General features: G+C 36.9%; 1 protein-coding gene across 4 annotated transcripts in view; it reads left to right on the top strand.

The window, feature by feature from the left end:
• The first annotated feature begins 1,680 nt into the window (after nt 1-1,680).
• Nucleotides 1,681-22,179, top strand: part of LOC134536685 (RING finger protein nhl-1) — a 382,369-nt gene continuing 361,870 nt past the window's right edge. For all 4 annotated transcript variants that reach the window (XM_063376533.1, XM_063376534.1, XM_063376528.1 and 1 more), the window contains exon 1: nt 1,681-1,795. The gene's annotated coding sequence lies outside the window, so the exon portion shown is untranslated. The remainder of the gene's footprint in view (nt 1,796-22,179) is intronic.

The following is a 22,179-nucleotide window of genomic DNA, read 5'->3' as shown; positions in this document are numbered from 1 at the left end:
GCGCTACGCCTACCTGGGAACCCATTCGAATTGCAAAGCTTTTAAAAAAAAGCATGCTATTTAAAAACTGCTAAAAAAAAAAAATTGTTGTCTGTAAAGTCGGTTTACGGACTATAGTTAAACGTGACAACGTCATAACAAAACATTCATGAAATGATTGCATACTTTTATGAATAAAATTGAATCATTTTTATTGAATTATCACTATTTTGTATGGATACAAAGAAGGAGTGAAATTAAATCTACAATTTAATTGATAAATTTACTTTTATTTGCACTCATTAATTCAAATATGTTTATTACTATAACGAAGAGATTATTTTAACTATAACTTTTATACATGTTTGCTATTTAATTTATTCCAATCTGTGTTATTCTGTTAAGGATAGGACGATGATATTAAAAGTAGGAAACGAATGGGAGTGTTTCAAGTTTAATGTGCCTTGAAAAAGTCAAATCGATGGTTGTTCCAATCGAGTGGAAGAGAGATAGATGCGGCGCAAACGTACAGTGAGCGTAACGGGACAATGTGCGTAACGGGACAATGAGTCATCCTTTTTCGTGCGTGCGGCCGGCGTTCATCGATTTATTAGATGTTGTCACTTCAAAATCAGAGTGAGGTCTGTTCAAGAAGATCATTTCAGAATACGCCGAGAGTGCATGTATTTGTTCTGTATTTGTTAGTTACACTGTATTTTTAGAGTGAAAATCGCTACAACGCATGTTTTCAGAATAATATATAGGCATGAAACACCCGGTACAGATACTCTAAGTTTTCAAAGCATTTGCATAACACTTTAATGTTCATTTCTCTGCCATATAATGACGTGGTCCCCGCTGTAATCTCATAGTTCTCCTGTGCTCTACGAGAAGACTGCGCACCAGTCCACAGCCTTGCGCTTAAGGGCGATACCGCGCTAGAAGCACCAGAGAGCATCGCACTTATCATCCCGCCTCACTAACATGGTACACTGCTAAAGCAAGCAGGGCAAGAAGAGTTGGGCTGGACATAAACTTATCTAACACGCACAAGTCTGGCAACGATGTTGGGTTTGAGTAACCAGTAGCACATGCAGCCCAGGTATTAGGAGCATTAGCCGTTAGACGGGAATCCATTTTCCCCCCTTTTTTTCTGATTTTCAAATACCAACATGGCGGAAGATTGTTTATATTTGTATCAGTTTCTGTGGCCTGATTATAATGTTCCGAAGAACATTATATCAAAATATTACTGGTTAATGTGTTTATATTATATATTTATATTTTAAAAGTTCAAAACGAATCTTCATTTACATTTGTAATGGTAGGAGTGGACATTTTACCTACAATACAGGTAAACAAACGGCCACCATATTGGTAAGTGGAGTATACTGAAATATCCCCTCCCCCCCTTGTTGGCTTCTCCTACCTATCCCCCCCGGCCAGAATTAGACCTCATGCTCCATCTGTAAAGTTACCTTTCTCTGACGCGGCCCTGAGTTATCCTGTATTTGGATGTTGGAGAGGGGGGGGATTTTCTGTTCTCGTGGTGCATCCGGCTGCCAGTTCTTCACTGGACCAGGACCGGGGGAGGGGGGATATCATTCCCGTACATCTGGCAACGCCGGCCGGTGTCCCTCGAGGCGATTGCCAGGGAGGGGGGGGGCCCTCCTGCCCCCCGCCCCCCGCAGGCCTCCACGCCCCCGGGGGCGGCGGTCGGGGCGCGCAGTGCCGCGCGCGGGCGGGCGGCCGCGGGTTCGAGGACTCAGCCAGGACCTCGCAGGACTTCTTCCTTCTGACTTCTTCCCGCAGAGCTGTAAGTGTCCTTCCGTCCGCGGTCCCGACTGTCTCACTTCTTTTACACGTCCTTACTATTAGATGTAGTGGGCTTTCTCTATCAATTTTTTATAATAGTACTCCTGCATTTGCTGTTTGGTCACAAAATTTTCTCAACGCATATTTAATATGCTAATGAATGCTCGGCATGCATTGCTATTACTTTTTAATTTTTGAAGTTGGTACACATATATAAAGCATATCTCTCTATCTCTCTATATCTTTCTATATATAAACATCTCTATTCATATCTCTCCATATTACTCTAACTTTATCTTTATATCTCTATTTCTCTCTAAATGTCAATCCATTTCCCTATCTATATCTTTCTATCTACATCTCTATAGATATTTCCCTCTCAATCCTTCTATATATCTCTATCTCTATCTTTGTATGTCTATATATTTGTATTTAAATCTTTATCTTTACAAAACAGAAGACGAACACAAACATTCATTTATATATTTTTTTACCCATGTATAATTTTATCTATCATTTTACCTGTCACAAGTATGACATAGATACATAAAAACATCTCCTCCCCCCCCCCCCCCCCCCACGTATTAGAATGCATCGTTGTGTCAAAGTTTCAACTTAATCGGTGAAGTACTTTCGGAGATTTAAAATTTTGAACGAACGAACATTTACATTTTTATTTGTATAGATATTCTCTCAAATTGATACAAATACATGCTAGTGTTCGTTAAATTATCTTCTACGTGATATTTTGAAGATCACAAATATATATAAAAAATTATAAGTGACGGGACAAATCCCAATCTTCTAGAATAAATTTTGACTTGCATTCTCAAATAGTAATTGAAATGTACCCATTGAATCCGAATCAAGGTTTCATGGATCAAAAATGAAATAATGTGGAGGAAATTAAAAAAAATATTAATCATGGTGTTGAAACAATCAAACCTTTAAAAGGTTTGCTCCAAAAATGAAGTTTACAAAACTAATACATATCGTATTCTATTTATATATTACATTTTAGAAGTACAATACGTTTGGGAATCACAAGAAGATGGATATAAAAAAAAGTATCAGTTAATTTCAAATGTTGTCAGTGTGAATTTTAAATCTACTTAATTTCTTGTAAACTATTTCTTTGAATATTTTTCCCCTAGAATATAGAATCCTGTGAGTACTAGGGGTTTGATATTATTTGTTTGTTTTCAGTTTTTTTTATTGGCCGGTCCCTAGTTCTTATCTAGTGACTAAAAATGATTCCAGACAACACATGCACGAGCGCTGTGGTGGTACAGAAATGGTCTTAAAAACAAAGTAATGGCATACGACGAAGGGACTTGTGAGATTAAGTGGGCTCCGAGCCGCTCGGCTACTGACTCGCGCTCACGAGCTTCAGTAATGTCGGGACGGAGAATCGAACACACGACCCTTGTCACATGTGTCGCAACAAGCTAGAAGTTACGGTACGACGGACTCTCTTAGTTCATCGTTGGAATCAGTGGAACACATGTCTGCGGGATACCAGCACATTCAGCTCGGAGGTTGAGAGAGAGCAGTGTAAATAAGCTCATTGTAGCCAGGTCGAAGGACTTCGAAAAAGATAATTACCAAACGCTTAATGGGCAGCCTGAAGAATTTTTTTTTCTTTTTCTGCACAAAACTGATTGTAAATATGGCTATGAGTTTGCTTGAAACTATTTATTTGCGAAAACTTATGGAGGAAATTCGCACGAGTTAGGCAGGTACTTAAATTGTACTTATAACATTATCTTTGAAAGATTTGTGCAATGGGAGTGCATGACTTGATGTAAGCTTTTGGACATACGCCATTGCTAAAGCACATGTATGTCTGTAGAAGAAAACTACAAAAAACACAAAAGACAAAAACACACTGTTAGTCCATTTCTTTGTTTTTCTTTGTTTATGACCATATTACTGTTATGGAATATTATGTGGTGTTTATATCCTGTTGACAACAGCAATTTCTTTGCTTAATTTGTGTGGTGGGGGAACCGGGAGAGGAGAAGAATAGTTAGGTATGATGTGGGGTAACCGATAGAGTAGACTGCAGGGAAGAGTAGAAATGACACAGCATACTTGCGCTCTTGAACTCTTGTGCTCTTGCTATCTTGCGCTCTTGCACTCTTGTGCTCTTGCTCTCTTCCTCTCTTGCGCTCCTGCGCTTTCGCGCACTTACGCACTTGCATATGCGTGGTTGTTTCTTGGGGGTGGCTCGTCGCGCTATCCCCACTCCGGGGCCGTTGGTGCGGACGGTGATCGCTGGAGCAGCCTTGAGCTGGCTCCACGTGGCGGCGTGCGGCTCAGGTAGAACCCCGCCATGCTGCAGGGATAGGGACCCGCCTGCGTCTGACGCCACCCAGACTTGGGCACAGGGCAACACAACGGGGGTTAAGCTTATTGTGCACCGCGCTACTGGCCATCTTCCAAATAAAATATTCTTCTTTTATTTATGTATTATTAATTCATTTACTTGTGTAAATAAGTGTTGTTAAACACTGTTTTGTGATCATTGTTTTAGCTGTGTGACTAAATATTTCTTCTGGTATAATGATTTTAACGTTTTAGTTTGGCATGGGTAATTTTTTGTCACGAATTATTATTTGACTAACTAAAACACACTAAATTATAGTTACGAGCCCGTTAGTGTGTAAATATGATCAGTTTAAATAAGAGGCGTGAATATTTATCGATCGGAGTGTAATTGTGGGCGACTGACTGGATGCATGAACTCCACACACACATTTCTTTATGCGTCCTAACTGTGCTTGCAAACAGTTTGCTACAGTTATAATATAAACCTTTAAATAAGAACCTTTAGGATTTTTTCTTTCCCACTCTGTTTACCTAGAATTGATATGCCGAGGATTTGAAATCAAAATTACATTTATAGCGTAAGTGCTATATTTGGTTAATAGTTATATGTTGTTTGGTTAAAACATTGGTAACTCTGAAGGCTATATTTGGTTAATAGTTATATTTTGTTTGGTTAAAACATTGGTAACTCTGAAGGAAAGCCACGTGTCTTTAAAAAAATAAAAATAAAAATTCAAAAATGTAATATTTTACCATTTCAAGTGTGGTTATGTTATCATATTAAAAGACAATAAATAAGATAAAAATTGTGGACAGGTTAAATGCATGAAAAATACTGTGAATAGGACTTGACAATTTAAAAGGTTGTGAAATTAGCATAATAAGTTATTTTCATTTTAAAGTATTGTTAATGTAGCTAACTAGTAGTATGTATTAGCCGGTCCGGGCACAGGCGCTAGGCGGTGGTGCTGTAGTGCCGACTGCCATTTTGGATTGTGAAGTGACGGTGGCCATCTTGGATGACTTTAACAGTGACCTTTGACCTTCAAAATTTTCCAAAATTTGCAAAACTTCGCCAAAATTTCCAGTTTTTCGGAGAAAAAAAACCTCCAAAAATTTTTAAAAATTTGATAATTCAAAAATTAGCATTTCAAAACCCTCAAAAGTCTTTTTGCCTTAAAAAGAACACAAAATCCTAAAAGCGGCTTAAAAGACCTTAGAGCTATCCGCTCTAAGCCGCCGAGGTCATGAACTTGAAAATTAAGATGCCATGACCGCCATCTTGGATTATGACGTACCTTTACAATTTCCGTTATGACCGCCATCATCAAAATCTTTATTTATTTTCAGATTTTAATGAAGAAAAGACTAAAATTAAAAAATTCAGTAATTAAATTTTAATAAAAATATTTACAAACCGCACTAACGACATGGAGCTCGGAGTCCTCGGTTCAAACCCAGCGTGGGCAAAAATAAACAAATGGAGTCAGGTCCTTCCTCCACATAAGCCACTAGCAGACTGACCTCCCAACACTTATGCCAAGGTTTATATAACGTCAACTAGTATGACGTCATGTCCGCCATCTTGAAAATCTGTAATTATAATCCGATTTTAATAAAATTAATTTTAGAAATTATAAAAAAATAATTAATTAAATTTTGATGAAATATTACTTAAAAACACCGTTGCACATATCGTTACGACCACCATCTTGAATCCTAGAAATTTTTCATGTTTATTTATGCCCGCCATCTAGGATAACTATGACATCATCGTTACACTTAATTTTGGTCCGCTTTATTGGATTCTAGAAATTCGAGAAAAAGTTCAAAATTAAAATAATGACTTATTAAAATACTGATTGATTCGATCTGTAGTTTAAATTACAGCCAAAATAATGAAATGTAGTAATTTAAATGCTAGAAAATCTTGAAAAATTTTAAATTATGATTAAAATTTTTTATTAATAACATTTTAATAACAGTACCTGGAAGACCGAGCTTTGTTCGGTATTTTTTTTGTTAGAAAATTATGTTTTTTTTAGAAATTATATTTAAATTCGAATAAAATACTGATGAAATGATGAAATATGAATAATATTTTTCAATCTTATGGACATAATAATTAAAAAATATGAACTGGTATTTTAAATAAAAAATCACGAGTGCAATTAGTTTAATATTTTATTAGAAACAAATACTTAATTTTTTTACAGTTTACCAATCAACTACGTAAGTATATATATATATACATATATATATATATATATATATATATATGTCATCACAGTTTTAATTTTGAAATTGAGTCACAACGTGTGGCCGCTGAAAATGACGAACAACGAGAGCAACGTCTTATCATCCACATGTAATGTACCGATTACAGTCTGGTTTAGTTTCATGTCCAGACGCCATAGCAATCGCTTACTTCTCATCTGTTTTTTTTTTTTGCTTGTACGCTCACAAGTCTCCAATCTAAAGCGAATAGTCGTAATTTATGTAGGTAGTTCAACATTAGGCGAACGGACTTTACCATTACATTTTTTCGCATGTCGTCGCAAACTATCAATACGTGTAAATCAAACATGACACTCATCGCAGCGAAACTTTATACGAGAAAGTTTCTTCCTGCATTTACTCCGTTCATGTCTTCGTGCTACATGGGAACATGCGAATGACATATCATAGTAGCTGCAAGTATACCGGGGTGATGAAAACGAGCTTTTACAGACCCGATACAGATATTGACGTTGCCGCAGTTGTACCAATCCCCAGTGTACTCTTATGCACATCGAATCATAATTGTTGTATAGAAACCTTTATTTCTGCCGCGCAGCAGGACCTCTGCATGTCTTCAAGTGTCTGTTCAAATTATCATGCCTTGCAAATTGCTTGCGACATTGGTTACAGCTAAACATTTTGCGAGGAGGATTCTAAGCACATCCTCTCTTCTCGTGTCGTTAAGCATTACTGTTGTTTGAGAAAATCTTGTTACAGTAACGGCACTGATGTTCGTTAGTTGATGTCGAATCAACAGCCATTGAAGTTTCCATTGAGGGCGAAACGACGTACATCGTGGTTTCCTGCGCAGCCAGCTCTGTAGTTATTAAGTTCTCTTCAGCTGGTGGTACCACGACTGTTGAAGTCTCCTCTAGTGTTGTCGACGACGTTGTCAACGGGATCTGCTCCATCATCGTCGTCGCTGACGTCAGGGTTCCCGTAGTCGTTAGGTGCAACCTCCATCGAGTTTGACGTTAAAGACGGTAAAGACGCCATAGTCTGCATTTTACCGTTTCAGCACTCGAAAGTCTCTGGCTTATATATTACTTCTTCATGATGCAATACCTGGCTGCCTGTCTCTGTGCACTGTAATTTGTTTTTGTAAATGAAACAAATATATTCATATAAAATTACAGATATTTGGAGTAAATTTGTACATTTAGATTAAAAATTTGTCACTACCAAATAGTGTTCGCAGTAATACTGGGTTCGTATTCCTTCCCGGGAATTTATGCTTTGTGTCTCCCAGTACCCCCAATATTCAAAGTTATTTGTATACCGTTGTCTTTGTAACTTTCCAGCTAAATGCGCCAATTTATAAATAGGGTACAGCAAAATATGGTCCTATTGTTTAATAATCGATTTTCTTTTCCATTGTTTAAAGATATATGCTAAAATAAAACTACCAATTAAATTATAAAATGTGTGCAATTTTTGGTTAGAAATTCTAAGTACTATCTCAAAAAACGTATTTCATAATACCTACATGCAAAAATAACCATGAACATGTATTGTACAAATTCACAATATCTTTATTGTAGTATTAAAAAATATTTATTGACTACTGGTTTTCAAAGGAATCGTTGGTAAAAGTACAGTTATATTTTTCTGTGTGTCGCAGTTTAATGTACGTCGACTTTCGGTGCGAGAGGTTCCGGCTTCGAGAATGAATTTTTTATGTATAAATACTCTTCATAACATGCCTTTAGCCTAATGTACGTCAATAAGTCAATTAAATAGTTCAATTTAAGTTTACTCATTGGCAATGAAAAAAACTACCAAAAAGCCAATTATGAAAAATAATAAAGGAAAAGAGGAAATCTTGGACTCGCACTCAGAATGAGTGGGATGGAACCAAGGTCCCTTATTCCTGATGTCTGTATTCCGAGGTTTCCTTGAGTGATACCATCACATGTCGTCTGATGTATGCTCTCAACAAACATTTTAAAATAAGATTTTTATTGAAAGGCAAAATAAAAATGATTTTAAAAGATAAAATCATTAAATCCTCTCCCTACAATTGTGTTTTCTAGCCACTTGGGTTCTAACAGAATGCTTAGATATAAAGTTATATCTAGAGCCAAGATTTTATGATGTTATAAAGAAAGAAATTTTTGTTATTAACAAATAAAAACCTGTTTTAATAATAACACTTCAAGAATATTTAAGTTAACCTACTTAAAAGCTATTCAGGGCTTACGTATATATTTAACTGTTGGAGGTACTTAGAGCAACACAAAGCATAAATACCTGGGTTAGAATCCGATCTCAGTATAATTGCGAACACTGTTTTGTAGTGATACGTTTGTAAATGTTCATATTCACAAATACCTGTTATTTTACGTGAATATTTACGTTCCATTTACAATAACATTACAGTACAGTGGCAGATATGCCTTATTGATCCAGTTTGTACGCTTCTCGTTGCTTTAACGAACCCTGAGCTACCGTGCGTATTGAAGGGAATACGTGTCAACTTCTTATCATGATACTGATAAACATTTTAATTTATTTAATTGCGGGAAGTAGCCACCACAAATACTACCATACATGCTATAACAAATTTATTATTAAGTCTGGGTTGCACAAAAATCAGTTTCATCAAAGTGTACCTATTAGGTTTTTATTTGCAGTTTCTGATTTTGAAATAGTGATTTATAAAATCATATTTAAATTTATAACATTAAATAATACTTGCCGTGCTGTAAATATTTAATTATTTATTTGTGCACGAACCAAATATTTCATTTTTATATTCTTTTCTTTTACTTCATACTACACTTAATGTGTGTTATTGCATGGTGTGTTCATTCATGTAATATTTGTTATATGTAATCATCCACAACATGCTGGTGACCATTAATTCGTATCTTTTAACATATTAGTATCATTTGAATGTATAAATTAATTTTGACACCAAAATCTAATATCTTTCGTCACGACAGTTCACAAGATGTATTCTACTTACATCGTAAATGGGCTGATGGCTTAATTTATGAGCATTCTATCGACATTATGAGGCCACTCCTACTCTTACCACGCCAGCGTGACACATTATCACCCAAGGACACCTAGATCACAGTATACTATACCGTATAGTATCAACTGTAAGCTTTGTAGAGTGTGGTTTCATGGTATCAATTAAACTGTTACTCAAACAGATTTAGGTAAACGCATGCGTGAATAATGCCTTGTTGTTTTGTCGCTTGCAGCATGAAATATTGGCTCTTTTCTTTAGTAGAGGGAAAACCTGTAAACTTTATTCGGAAACAGGATGAAGCCCCTTCCCATTGCAATATCCTTGTACGAGAGTGGCTGAACGTCGAAATTCTGACTTCGGATTGGCCATAATGGTCGAGACATAACGCCATTAGATTTTTTACTTTAAGGCTTTACAAAAGGAATAGTCTACGTTCCGCCGCTAACTAATGATTTCCCAGAGTTGAGGCACATAATTGAAGATGCTTTTGCTTCCATTACTCCGGACTTGTTAACCAAAATGTAGAAAGAATTGGACTTTTTTTGGAATGTGTGCCGTATGACTAATTTGCACATACTGAACGTTTGTAGGTAAAAACAATGTTAGTTTACCTTCAATTTGATGCATAATTAGATTTAAATAGTCTCAATTAAACAGTTATAAATTATAATTGAAAATGGAATATTTTTATGAACATCCTGTATTTCATGTAGCTTAACATGTTCTGTATTCATTGATCAGTTAAATACTGAAACTGTTTACATTTTCTTTAGCTACTGAGTATAGAATTATTGTTTATGATAGTGTTTCATGCATCAAGTAGAGTACTAAGAATGAGGTATAACATGTTGTGTACCATTTCAGTGAATAGTTTAAAATAGCAATATGAAAAAGCTATCGTGTGTCTTAGGGTTTTTCCCACCATATAAAAACAGATATTTCTATATAACCATCACTTAAAAATTTATCATTTTTTTTAATTATGACTAAAGATGTACCAAATCTGATTAACATCTATAAAGTTTTAGTTTGCCACATAAATTGCAATATTCAAATATTGGTTTATACAAATAGTTACGTTTTTTATGGAATTAATGCTTTTGTTTAATAGATATTGCAAAAACTAAAGTTATATATATATATTTCTCCATTTTACATTTAAGTATAAGCTAAATTCTAGATACAAAATTTATATTCAAAAATCGTACAAACATTTATGTTATGAAATAATATTCTAAGGAGGTCTAAATTAAAATACAGACCACTGACATAAAAAGTGGACCTAATTTTACGCTACACCACTGTGCAAAAGGTAAAACAAACTTATTACAAAATTTATGGAACATGAAATGCGCTAAAAGTTGAAAAAGTACTCTTTTATCGTAAAATACTGGAGCGGGAATCATGAGTTTTACGAAAGCGCTAAACACATTTGGTTCTTTTATTTTGTCAGAAATAAAATGTTTCGGTTGAAATGATACGACGAGGAAAACGGAATATTTTTTTTATTGCAGAGTCTCATCCCTTGAGCTGGTAACGTAATTTCATCTCATCACAACCAGTCAGAGAGAGAGAGAGAGAGAGAGAGAGAGAGAGAGGTCTGGAATAGAATCAACACTGCCTCTTTTCGAACCGGATAGCGATAGTTCCGGATTCTTCCACACATTGGAGCCACTGTATTGGTGTCCGCGAGCGCCTGTGACGCACAATGGTCCAATGAGAAAATCAAATTAATGGATTCAAACGTATTTTTATTACAAACCAACCCGAAAAATAGTTGTTAGTAAAATATATCTGAATGGTTCTACCCTTTCAATTAAAAAATATAAACTAAAGTTATACTTATTCCGTTTATCATTTAAACAATACAAAATTAAATATTTTTAACCTTTATTGTTTTAAAACAGCAGTAAATACATTTTAAAAGAAAAAGTTTAATATATGTTATCATCTCTAGCCTAAATTAGTGACATACCTGTTTACACGTTGGCTAGTAAAATCACAACGAATATATATTAATTTTAACATGGCTCAGTGGCTCATCAAGTTTGCAGCACGCTGGAGCAGAAATGGCTGAAGCCCCCCAGCCCCCCCCAAAAAAAAAACCATCGAACAACTTTACCCTAGGTCAAGGAACATTCACTCCCATAGCCCCACCATTTTTTACAGTATCGTTGATCATTAGCAAATAGTATACAAGGTATTATATAGTATACGGCACGAATTATGAAGCTTGGCACTTTCGTAACAGTGAATGTATATTTCACTTGAAATTGTGTCACTTGAGACTGTGTGATTGTTCATGGTTTGTTATGTTTTGTCCCATATGTGCCCAATCGGAAGTACCTTTGGCAAAACCTAATTCACTACAAGATATATGAAAAAGTCAGCAAGGTCGTCAGTAACAAACACTTAGGACTTTTGAATATTATTTTCCATGCATAAAATACATTCCAACCAAATTCCATGTACAATGCTATACCTATAGGCCAACCATCTACGGACCACGAGACCAGGTAATGTACAATGTCAGATGTATAGGCCAGATATTCTGAACCACAAGACCTTCTTCGTCAATAGCTAATATAACATATTTAAAACAATCAAGACAAAGTCTTTGAACTGTCAGACAAATAGTATCGATAAAATAAATTGCAAGCATTAAGACCAACCGAACATGTTTTACGCTCAGTAAGGGACCAATAATCCCTGAAAAATGTTGAAAGTAGTTTTGAAACACTAAATGTTTAGAGCTACTACAGATTTCTCTAAGCGAATTGAACGAAAAGACACACTTAAAACCAAATAAAAGAATATACTGTTAACACTCTGGACGCACAGCACACACACTGAACACACAGTACACACACTGGAAACACAGTACTCACACAGTACAAATAAGGGACACACAGTATACACGCAGTACACACAGGACGTGGATTGAAAACACAGTATACACACATTGGACACGCAGTACATAAACATACTGGACGCAAAGTACACACAATACACACACCGAACAAACAAGGAACAGACAGGAACACATTCATTTAACGAAAAGGAAGCACAATAGGAAGCACAATTATAGAAAAGGAAGCACATTGAAGCCCAATCAACAGAATAAAGCACCATAAGAAGCACAATCATAGAAATGGAAGCACATTTTCATGCACAATCAACAAGAAAGTAGCACAATCGGAAGAACAATCAACGAAAAGGATACGTTCTCAGCATTATTATTCGATAAAACAGGTTTGTCTACTTTACATGTAACGAAAAGATTGCACATTTTCACGTAAAATAAACTCTGTGGGATATTATCACCGATTTTATTATTTTATCCATCAGTCATTAGCTCCAATAGTCTTTTAGTTCAAAAGACATTGGCTTCAACAGTCATTGGGTCCATCAGCCTTTGGCTTCAACAGTCTATGGCTCCAAAAGTCTTAGGCACGAACAATCTAAGACCTAGCTGCTTTATGGCTACTAGACTAAGATGCTACAAAGCTACACACTACAGGACTACAAGACTACTAGGCTACAATTCTACGAGGCTACAAGTCTACAAGTCTACTAGTCTACGAGACTACTAGGCCCTGTCTTTGACTCCATTCAGCTGAAAGAGTTAATTTATCTCATGCAAAGTAACTTGTAACTAGTCCCTATTCTTGCCAACAGATGACGCATCGTGTCGCATGTAGGTAAATATTTTTTATTTATTTTATGTGTAATGCGGGATGCTCACTAACGAACGTAAAAACCAAGACATCACTATAAATCAAGGAGAAGGAATTTTGTCTTGTATTTTAGTGCTTCTAAGCTGTCTCATTGCATTTTATTTCACTGAGTAATGGATGTTTATTTTAGGAAATCCAACTGATAAAAAATATTATAGTTAGGTAATTATGTAACAGAAATTAACAATTTAAATGAAACTCAAAAATTAAATTGTATGTCTTTTAATCGAAAAAATTTTCATGCAGACATCTATTCCTCAGAAATAACCAGAAGCACGTAGAGAAACCACAGGTATGATCAGAGGCACTTAGAGGAAAAGCTGGAATAGTAGTATGTAAATGTATGTCCGAGATCAGGCGCCAGGCGGTGGATTGAGATTGTCGGTCCGCCATCTTAGATTTGTGACGTCACGGCGGCAAAAATTCCTCAAAATTCCTCAAAAATGACTCAAAAATTCCCGTTTTAAGAAAAAATTTCCCGTTTTCGAGGGAAAAATTCCCGTTTCGAGGGAAAATTTCCCGTTTTAGTCCTTAAAAATCATAGCGGCTAGAAATGTCCTGATAGAGGCTTAAGCATCCTTAACTCAAGCCTCAGTTAAGCCTCTATCAGGATGTGACCTTGACCTTTGACCTTGACCCCGACGGCCATCTTGGATCCACCATCTTGGATGACGTCATTTCGTTTTCTCGAACATTCCGGCATTGAGTTATCCGCCATTTTGAATTATGACGTCACCGTTGCAATTTCCATTACGGCCGCCATCTTTAAATTTATTATCCGATTTTAATGAAAAAAATTTAAAAATTATAAAAAAAAATTAAATAATAAAATTTTTAATAAAATATTTAAAAAACAAACATTTACGACACGGAGCTCGGAGTCCTAGGTTCAAACCCGACGAGTGCAAAAAAAAATAAAAATGGCGACCGATCCTTCCCCCACGGTGCCTGCGGGCATACTGACTCCCTCCAATTTTTTTTTCAAAGCATATATATATCGTCAGGTAGTATGACGTCATGTCCGCCATCTTGTCCTCGTCTGCTGGAAGCCATCATCAGTGTATCGTCGGCGAGAGTGCGCTGACGCCATGTTAGTTTAATTCTTATCCGCTAGAGTGCAGTAATCATTTATTATTGCTGTGACACCCGACATCTTGTCATTTGGCCGCCATCTTGAAAATCCATAATTATTTAGCTAGAAATTCGGGAAAAATTCCAAAATTCATTAAATAAATTTGTAATCTATATACTGATCGATTAGGTCGACTAAGGTCCTTGGTACGATCTAGGACGATGCAAAAAAATTAAATATAACATCAATTTAACATAATAGTAACAGGTTCGAGGAATTAAACACCACAAGTTCTTTTAAAAACACAATATTTATTACATAATTTCTATTCTACTACAGGATCATTTGCGAAAGCCAGCAATCTTATAATCATTTAGTTCCGCAGCGGTGTGAAATGACTAATTCTTAGCTCCAATCGGTTTATACTAGACAGAGTCCAGCCAGAACCTTTACAGACATAGTCCACCTCTTATTGACAGAGTTTCTGAATACCGTTTTTAACAGTTTGCTACACATCGTTAGAAATGTAAATTACTACAGCCGATGTCTTGAATGCACACTTCTTCACTTTGTCATCGAACGGATATGGCTTTCCATATATACAGTCCAACCACAAGTTATATTTCAAAGGTCCGTTTGTTGCTACATCATCAGTAAGCTGATTGATTATGTACTCTCTGATATCATTAAGAAAATTACAAATGTCTTTCGACTCACCTAACGTATTTAAATAATAGTAGTCCTTCAATGTTCCACGAAATGCAGACTGCGCCAAGTAGAAGCCATTATCGTTCACTTGTAATGCGCCGAACACAGTCTTAGGTTTATTTTCCTGTTCAGACGTCATACCAATCGGTTGCTGCACATCGGTTTTCTTGTTTGTACGCTCACGAGCCTTCAACCTAAACCAAGGAGTCGAAATTTCTGCAGGTAGTTCAGCAGTAGGCACACGGACTTCACCTTTACAGTTTTTCGCATGTCGTCGCAAATTATCAATTCGAGTAAACCATTCATGACACTCATCACATCGAAACTTCATGCGAGATGGATTCTTCGTGCATTTGCTCCGCTCATGTCTTCGTGCATCATGAGCAAATGCGAACGACGTATCACAGTAGCTGCAAGGATACCGTGGTAATGAAGACGAACCTTTCAGACCCGATCCAGATACTGACGTTGCCGCAGTTGCACCATCTCCAGGCATACTCTTATGAACATCAATGCATCGTTGTTGCGCCGAAACCTTTACTTTCTGCCGAACAGCAGGACCTTTGCATGCCTTCATGTGCGTTTTCATATTATCTTTTCTGGCAAACTGCTTATGACATTTCTCACAAACAAACATTTTACGATATAGGTTCTTGGCACATTCTCTATTCTCATGTCGTCGAGCATTGCTGTTGTTTGAGAAAATCTTGTCGCAGTAACAGCACCGATGTTCGTTAGTTGTTGTTGATTCGGCATCCATTGAAGTCTCCATTGATGGCGAACCAGCTTTCGCCGAGTTTCCCTGTGCAGCCAGCACTAGCGACATTAAAGTCTCTTCTGCTGGCGGTACCACGTCTGTTAAAGTCTCCTCCAGTGTTGACATCGACGTTGCTAACGGGATCTGCTCCACCATCGTCGACGCTGACATCATGGTTCCCGCAGTCGATGGTACAACCTCCATCGAGTTCGTTGTTAAAGTCGGTAAAGATGCCATCGAGTTCGCAAGAACAGGTAATTACGTGATTAATGCACCAGAAGAAACAAACTAGGTGATCCTTACACCGACGACGTCAGTAACAAACTATGCATCCTGTTGTCTAGAGCTCGCTTATATATACATGCACCGTATGGAACAATACGCTAGTCAAATCAAGAACCATTTACAATAATACTAGAGTCAAAACAACATTAAAAATAGAAGGACCATCAACGAAAAGGCAGCACATTTGGAAGCACCGACAACGAAAAGGCAGCACATTTGGAAGCACCGACAACGAAAAGGCAGCACATTTGGAAGCACCGACAACGAAAAGGCAGCACATTTGGAAGCACCGACAAAGAAATGGCGGCAACATTTGGAAGCACCGACTACGAAAAGGCAGCACATTTGGAAGCACCGTCATCGAAAAGGCAGGACATTTGGAAGCACCAACAACGTAAGGGCAGCACATTTGGAAGCACCGACAACGTAAAGGCAGCACATTTGGAAGGACCGACTACGAAAAGGCAGCACATTTGGAAGCACCGTCATCGAAAAGGCAGCACATTTGGAAGCACCGACAACGTAAAGGCAGCACATTTGGAAGCACCGACAACGTAGAGGCAGCACATTTGGAAGCACCGACAACGAAAAGGCAGCACATTTGGAAGCACCGACAACGAAAAGGCAGCACATTTGGAAGCACCGACAACGAAAAGGCAGCACATTTGGAAGCACCGACAACGAAAAAGCAGCACATTTGGAAGCACCGACAACGAAAAGGCAGCACGTTTGGAAGCACCGACAACGAAAAGGCAGCACATTTGGAAGCACCGACTACGAAAAGGCAGCACATTTGGAAGCACCGACTACGAAAAGGCAGCACATTTGGAAGCACCGACAACGAAAAGGTAGCACATTTGGAAGCACCGACAACGTAAAGGCAGCACATTTGGAAGCACCGACAACGAAAAGGCAGCACATTTAGAAGCACCGACAACGAAAAGGCAGCACATTTGGAAGCACCGACAACGAAAAGGCAGCATATTTGGAAGCACCGCCAACGAAAAGGCAGCACATTTTGGAATTCATATTAGTTACTGAGACTAATGCCAGATACCAATTGAGTGTTTTTAATTAGATTCAATACTTAAATAGAAATTTTTTCATATTTCATCAGCGAGAATTAATATATCTCATGCAAAAGTACTTTATGCATGTAGTTCTGCTTTTCAACAACAGATGTCGCCACATGTTGCTTGCAGGTAAATTATATTTAGTTATTTTATGCGGGATGCGGGATGCTCACTAACGATCGCAAAAGAAGGATGGCTTCGTTAGACTCCAAGGAAAAGGAAGTTCGTCTTGCATGTTGGTGCTCCACAGATGTCTCATGGCGTAATATTAATTTGACTGAGTAATGATATTTTTTAATTCCACCTGATAAAAATATTGCAAGTTTTCATTTAGTAGCAGAAATTATCGAATTAAATGTAACTCCAAATAAAATGACATGTCTCATTAGAACAAAAAAAAATCCATGCAGAGAGCGGTTTCTCAGAATAGTCAGAAACACTTGAAGAAACCACAGGAATGATTGCAAGAACACGGGAAAAACCATCAAAATATTTTTAAGAATAATAAGGAGCACACTGAGAAAACCACTATAATATTGTCGCGGGTTGAAATTTTGCAGGGTTGTTGAAATCAAATTTGGGGACTTTACTGACGGGACTCTGGGCTGGCTGCTCTGTTCACTCGTCAGCGCAAGTGGCGTGACCATGTAATTGGGGCACGGGGCCGGCGCGGCGCGCTGCGGGCTTGCAGAATTTTGTTTGTTTGTTTGGCCGCGCGCTGGCGCAGCCACGGGCCGCAGTTACTGGGGCGCGCTGTCGTAACAAGCCGCGCGGTGTGGCCTGCACATCGGGGTAGAGGGGGGTAGCCTTCCCAGATGTTCTAGTTAGTTGTTTAGTAAATTTGACTTCAATAACGAGCTTTTGTTATGGTAGGCGCGGCAGGGCGCGCGAATTTAAGCGCAAGTGAGTGGTGACTCGGGGCTCACTCAGGCGGAGGCTATGCGTCTCACCTGTGGTCACGAGTTGTTAGTTCGTTCGTGATGTAGGAATTCAGGCTCACTCAGGCGGAGGCTATGCGTCTCACCTGTGGTCACGAGTTGTTAGTTCGTTCGTGATGTAGGAATTCAAGCTTTCGGGCGGAAGCTATGGTCGACGCCAGAGGCCACGAGTCGTTTAATTTAAGTTAGGTCATAATGTAGTCGTCAAGCTTTCGGGCGGAGGCTATGGCCCTTGTCACTAGTCGTTTAGTTATAATTTTTTAAAATGTAATGTTCGTTCGGATTTTAAGGGCAGGAGAGGCCCCTACGTTAGTTTTAAGTAATCGATCAAGAAAGGCTTTTCGGAAAATGTGAGTATGGACTTATCTTTGTTTTAATTTTAAGTATTAATTATGATTTGAGGTATTCGGAAGGACTAGGGAAGTGTTTAGTGAAGTTCTCTCATTCTCTCTCTTGTAAGGTCGTTCAATCGTTAAGGAAGTAAAGAGATTATTGTTTTAAATTGTAATCCCGCTATTTAAATGTTCTTTAAAATGATGTTGAGTATTTGACTTTAAGAATAAAATAATTTTAATTAAGTATTATGTTATTTTGCAAAATCTCCTTAGTTCAGCTCTCACCAGACATCCTGTACGGGATGACGAACCTATGATCCTAGGTACAGTAAAGTATTTTATGAAGTTAAGACTAGTTGATGCCAAGCGAGTTGTTTCTATGTAAAGAGCTACGATTCTCTCCCCCCTCTGAAAGTGAGACGTGACAGAAATGGCGGTGGCACCGGCTAGGTGCACGTGACAGAAATGGTAGAGTTCGCCGGATAGGTTCTATTTCTGGAGAGAGAGAGAGGTAGATTTTTATGTTTATTATTAAGTTAGTTTCAGCTTCTGATAGCAGGTTATTAAGAGTTTACTTGAGGAGAGGATTACGGAATTTTAGTCTATAGTGGAGGAAGTCTTTGAGATTTTTTTTTGACGTAACAGATGTTTATTTGAGGATACTTGTAAGGATAAAGTTTATAGTGATAAGTTGTTTTAAGTCGTTGAATTTATTGTAGATTTATATCGGGGATTATTACGTGAGGAGAATACGTTATAAGTTAAATGCTTATTAGAGATAATGCAAGTGGTTTAATTTAATTGAAATTAATTTTAAGATTGTAGGTTAAGAGAGTTAAAATTTAAAATAAAGTTTTTTTCGTAAATAGGAATTACTTTCAAGTGAAGTTTGTTTTGTTTTCGTGCGCGTAGGAGACGAGACGTACGAATTAAATCAGTCGAGGGAAGGATAAACGTTAGAAAGGAATTAAAAAGAAAACGAGAGTTTATGTAAAAGAGAGTTATAGAATTTATAGTGATGTTTTGTTTTAATTAGAAAAATGTTGAGAGTTGTTTCAGAACGACACGTCAGTGGACGTGGCAGAATGAACACGTGACGGGGAGGTGCTGAGACCTAGCGGAGAACGGAGGAACCGCAAGCGAGGGTTGGCGCACCTGATGGAATTCGGTGACGTCACGGGCTCATACGGAGACGTGGACGGCCGTGACCTTGTTTTGATCAGCTGTACGGTAACTTAGCGATAAGAAAATAGACTATTGGTTAAATAAATTTAAATTTAAGTGTGTTTTAGAAGAAGAGGAACTTTCAGTATGTAAGTAATTTATTTTAAGAAGTGTATGATGTATAGGCTAGAAGTGTTTCGTTGTAAGTTGTTTATGTTTTTGTTAGTTAAATTCTACCTCGGTTTTAAAAATATTTTTTTGGGATTTGTAAACATTATTAAGGAGGTACACTATAAAATCGATAAGCATTGAGAAAACTGGGAAGGCTAGATTTTGTGTGTAGAGGGAATTTACTCCAAAAGAACAGAGAGACAAAATTAATGTTTTCATTAGGGCGAGGGACCCTAAGGTGAGGCGTTGTGTCCCTGGGAAGAAAGGGAATTGTAGCGCAGACCATAGGAGATGGGCTGACTACGGAATTAAGGGTCAGGAGAATCCTGAGAGTTGTTAGTAGTTTGGGGCAGGAGTTCCCCATGGTAGTACCGAAGTGGCTATCCTGTATGGGATAGGGTACCATTTCAATGAAGTTTGTTGGTGGGGTTAGAGCCCCCTGTGTAGTGGGCCTATAGCAGATAGGCACTACAGTGAAATTTTTGGTTATTTTGTGAGGTAAATTCCCTGGAGGTTAAGTAAGATTGGATTCAGTTAGGAAGGAGGGAAATGAGAAACATTGCTGTAGAGAGTTAGTGTACTTGCCTAATGTGAAATTGAATTTTACTAAATTAATTTAGGAGAAAGTTTTGTTCGGTAAATAAATAATAATGGAAGATAGCTAGATAATTAATTAATTTTTTTGAGTAAGGTGTTTTAAGTAATGAAATAAAATAAGGTGAAGTAATTTGAATAATTGGGGAGGAGTTTCTTTAAGAGTTTAGATAATTGTTTTTGAATTTATTGAGATATTCAGCCAGTGAAGTTTGAGTGTGAGAGATACAGTGAGATTTTAAGGAAATCGGTTGTTTATTAATTAGGACAAATGAGATTTTATGATTAAGAGTCAGTAAGCATAGTTAAAATTTACGACATGATATTTGTTGACAGTTTACAGTTATTAAGGAGAAAACAGAGTAATCTATTTATTTTTATTTTAATGGTTTGAAGATAAGATTATGAATTTTTTTTGGAAGTTTCTTTGGCATGTTGGAATAATTTTTTTTGATTTTTAGAATTTACAGAGAAAATTTAATTGATTTACATTAGTTTGGAAGTATGGAGGTTTAGTGTTCGATTAGCCCTAACTTGATGGTCGGATCCCAAAAGAATGCCGTAAAACCGATAGCCAATTGAGAGGAATGCGGTAGGCGCTTGTGTAGAGAGGGGTTGTGGGAAAACTCCTTGGGACTGATGGCAGATCAGGGGCCCTAAATAGTGTGTGATGCTGTAAAACCAGTGCAGGGAAAGCCTGGTATGCTTAAATTTTTGGGCACAGGTTATGTAAACCTGGGGTTCCATGGGATTTAGTCATGTTAGCTGCTGTGGGACATTGAGATTTCCAGGCTCCATAGTAAAGTCAATGTAAATTTTTGTTTTCTTAAAATAATAAATTTGTTTTTAATTTTTTTGAGATATTTGATTTGTAACAGTGAATACAGACCCCGAGGAATAAGAGTTGTCATGATGTGAGAGGAGAAGGTGGTAGGCCTAAAAGGGTACAGGCACCACAGAGGTTATTTGTATTGCATAATTTAAATATAAGGAAACTTGAGAATTTGAAATTTTGTTGTTGGTTTGTACACCCATAAGAAGAGTATAGGCAGAATTTTTATTGTTATGAGATGTCTAATTTAATTGAAAAGAAGAAAGTTTAAAGATGCAAGGTAACATTATTATTGTAATAATTGAAAGAGATTAAGAGGTAGAGAGAAATAGGCAGTTTTTGTTTGTAAGTACTAAAGTTTACATATAGAAATTTAGTAACTAAGAATGAATAATAAGTTAAGTCTAGTGTAAAAGTTTTTTTTAAGTTTGTTAAGTTAAGAGTCACAAGTAAATTTTTTTTTAGAGAGAATGTCTTTGATAGGAAGTATTAGAAACTTATGGGAATTTTAGGGTAACATAAATAATGTAGGTAATGAATAATAAATAGATGGTAGGTCTTAAGTTAGGATTAACATTTGAAGCAGAATTTAATTAAGAAGAAGGAAAATAAATAGGCCTAATGAAAAGAACAAAAAAGGATTTTATGGTAAAGCATTTTTTTTAAGTAATAAACAATGAATAATAATGTTGTTTCAGGGTAATGTGTACTAATAATACAATTTTTTTTTAGGACCAAAGAACAGGAATTATGTAATTTAAATTAACATGTATTTTTGAAACTGTTACAGATTCCTTAAGATGAGCTGAGCAGCAGTCCAGTTTACAAGATGACAAGAGTTCGAGAGACAAGATACAAGATCACTGAAACAAGAGCCAAGACTGAAGATTCAAGAGAAGAGAAATCTGGCAGCCATGGACTTACAAGTGGAGATTAATAAGGTCATGTAAAGTTTTATTTTTTTTTATGGAAGACAGTAACTGGAGTTTTTTTTTGTTATAAACATTATTTACAGAACTTTTTAGGTTATAGTAATGTAATGGAACTAGTGAGTTGTGGTAGCTGTCAAAAAGAACTAATACCTTAAGTTTAATTTTTAAAGTTAATTTTCTTAATTTACAGAGGGAT

This window comes from Bacillus rossius, chromosome 11 (assembly GCF_032445375.1).
Source record: "Bacillus rossius redtenbacheri isolate Brsri chromosome 11, Brsri_v3, whole genome shotgun sequence".
NCBI classification, from domain to species: domain Eukaryota; kingdom Metazoa; phylum Arthropoda; class Insecta; order Phasmatodea; family Bacillidae; genus Bacillus; species Bacillus rossius.
The sequence above is the reverse complement of the archived record's forward strand: the minus strand, read 5'-3'. Positions and strand labels throughout refer to the sequence as shown.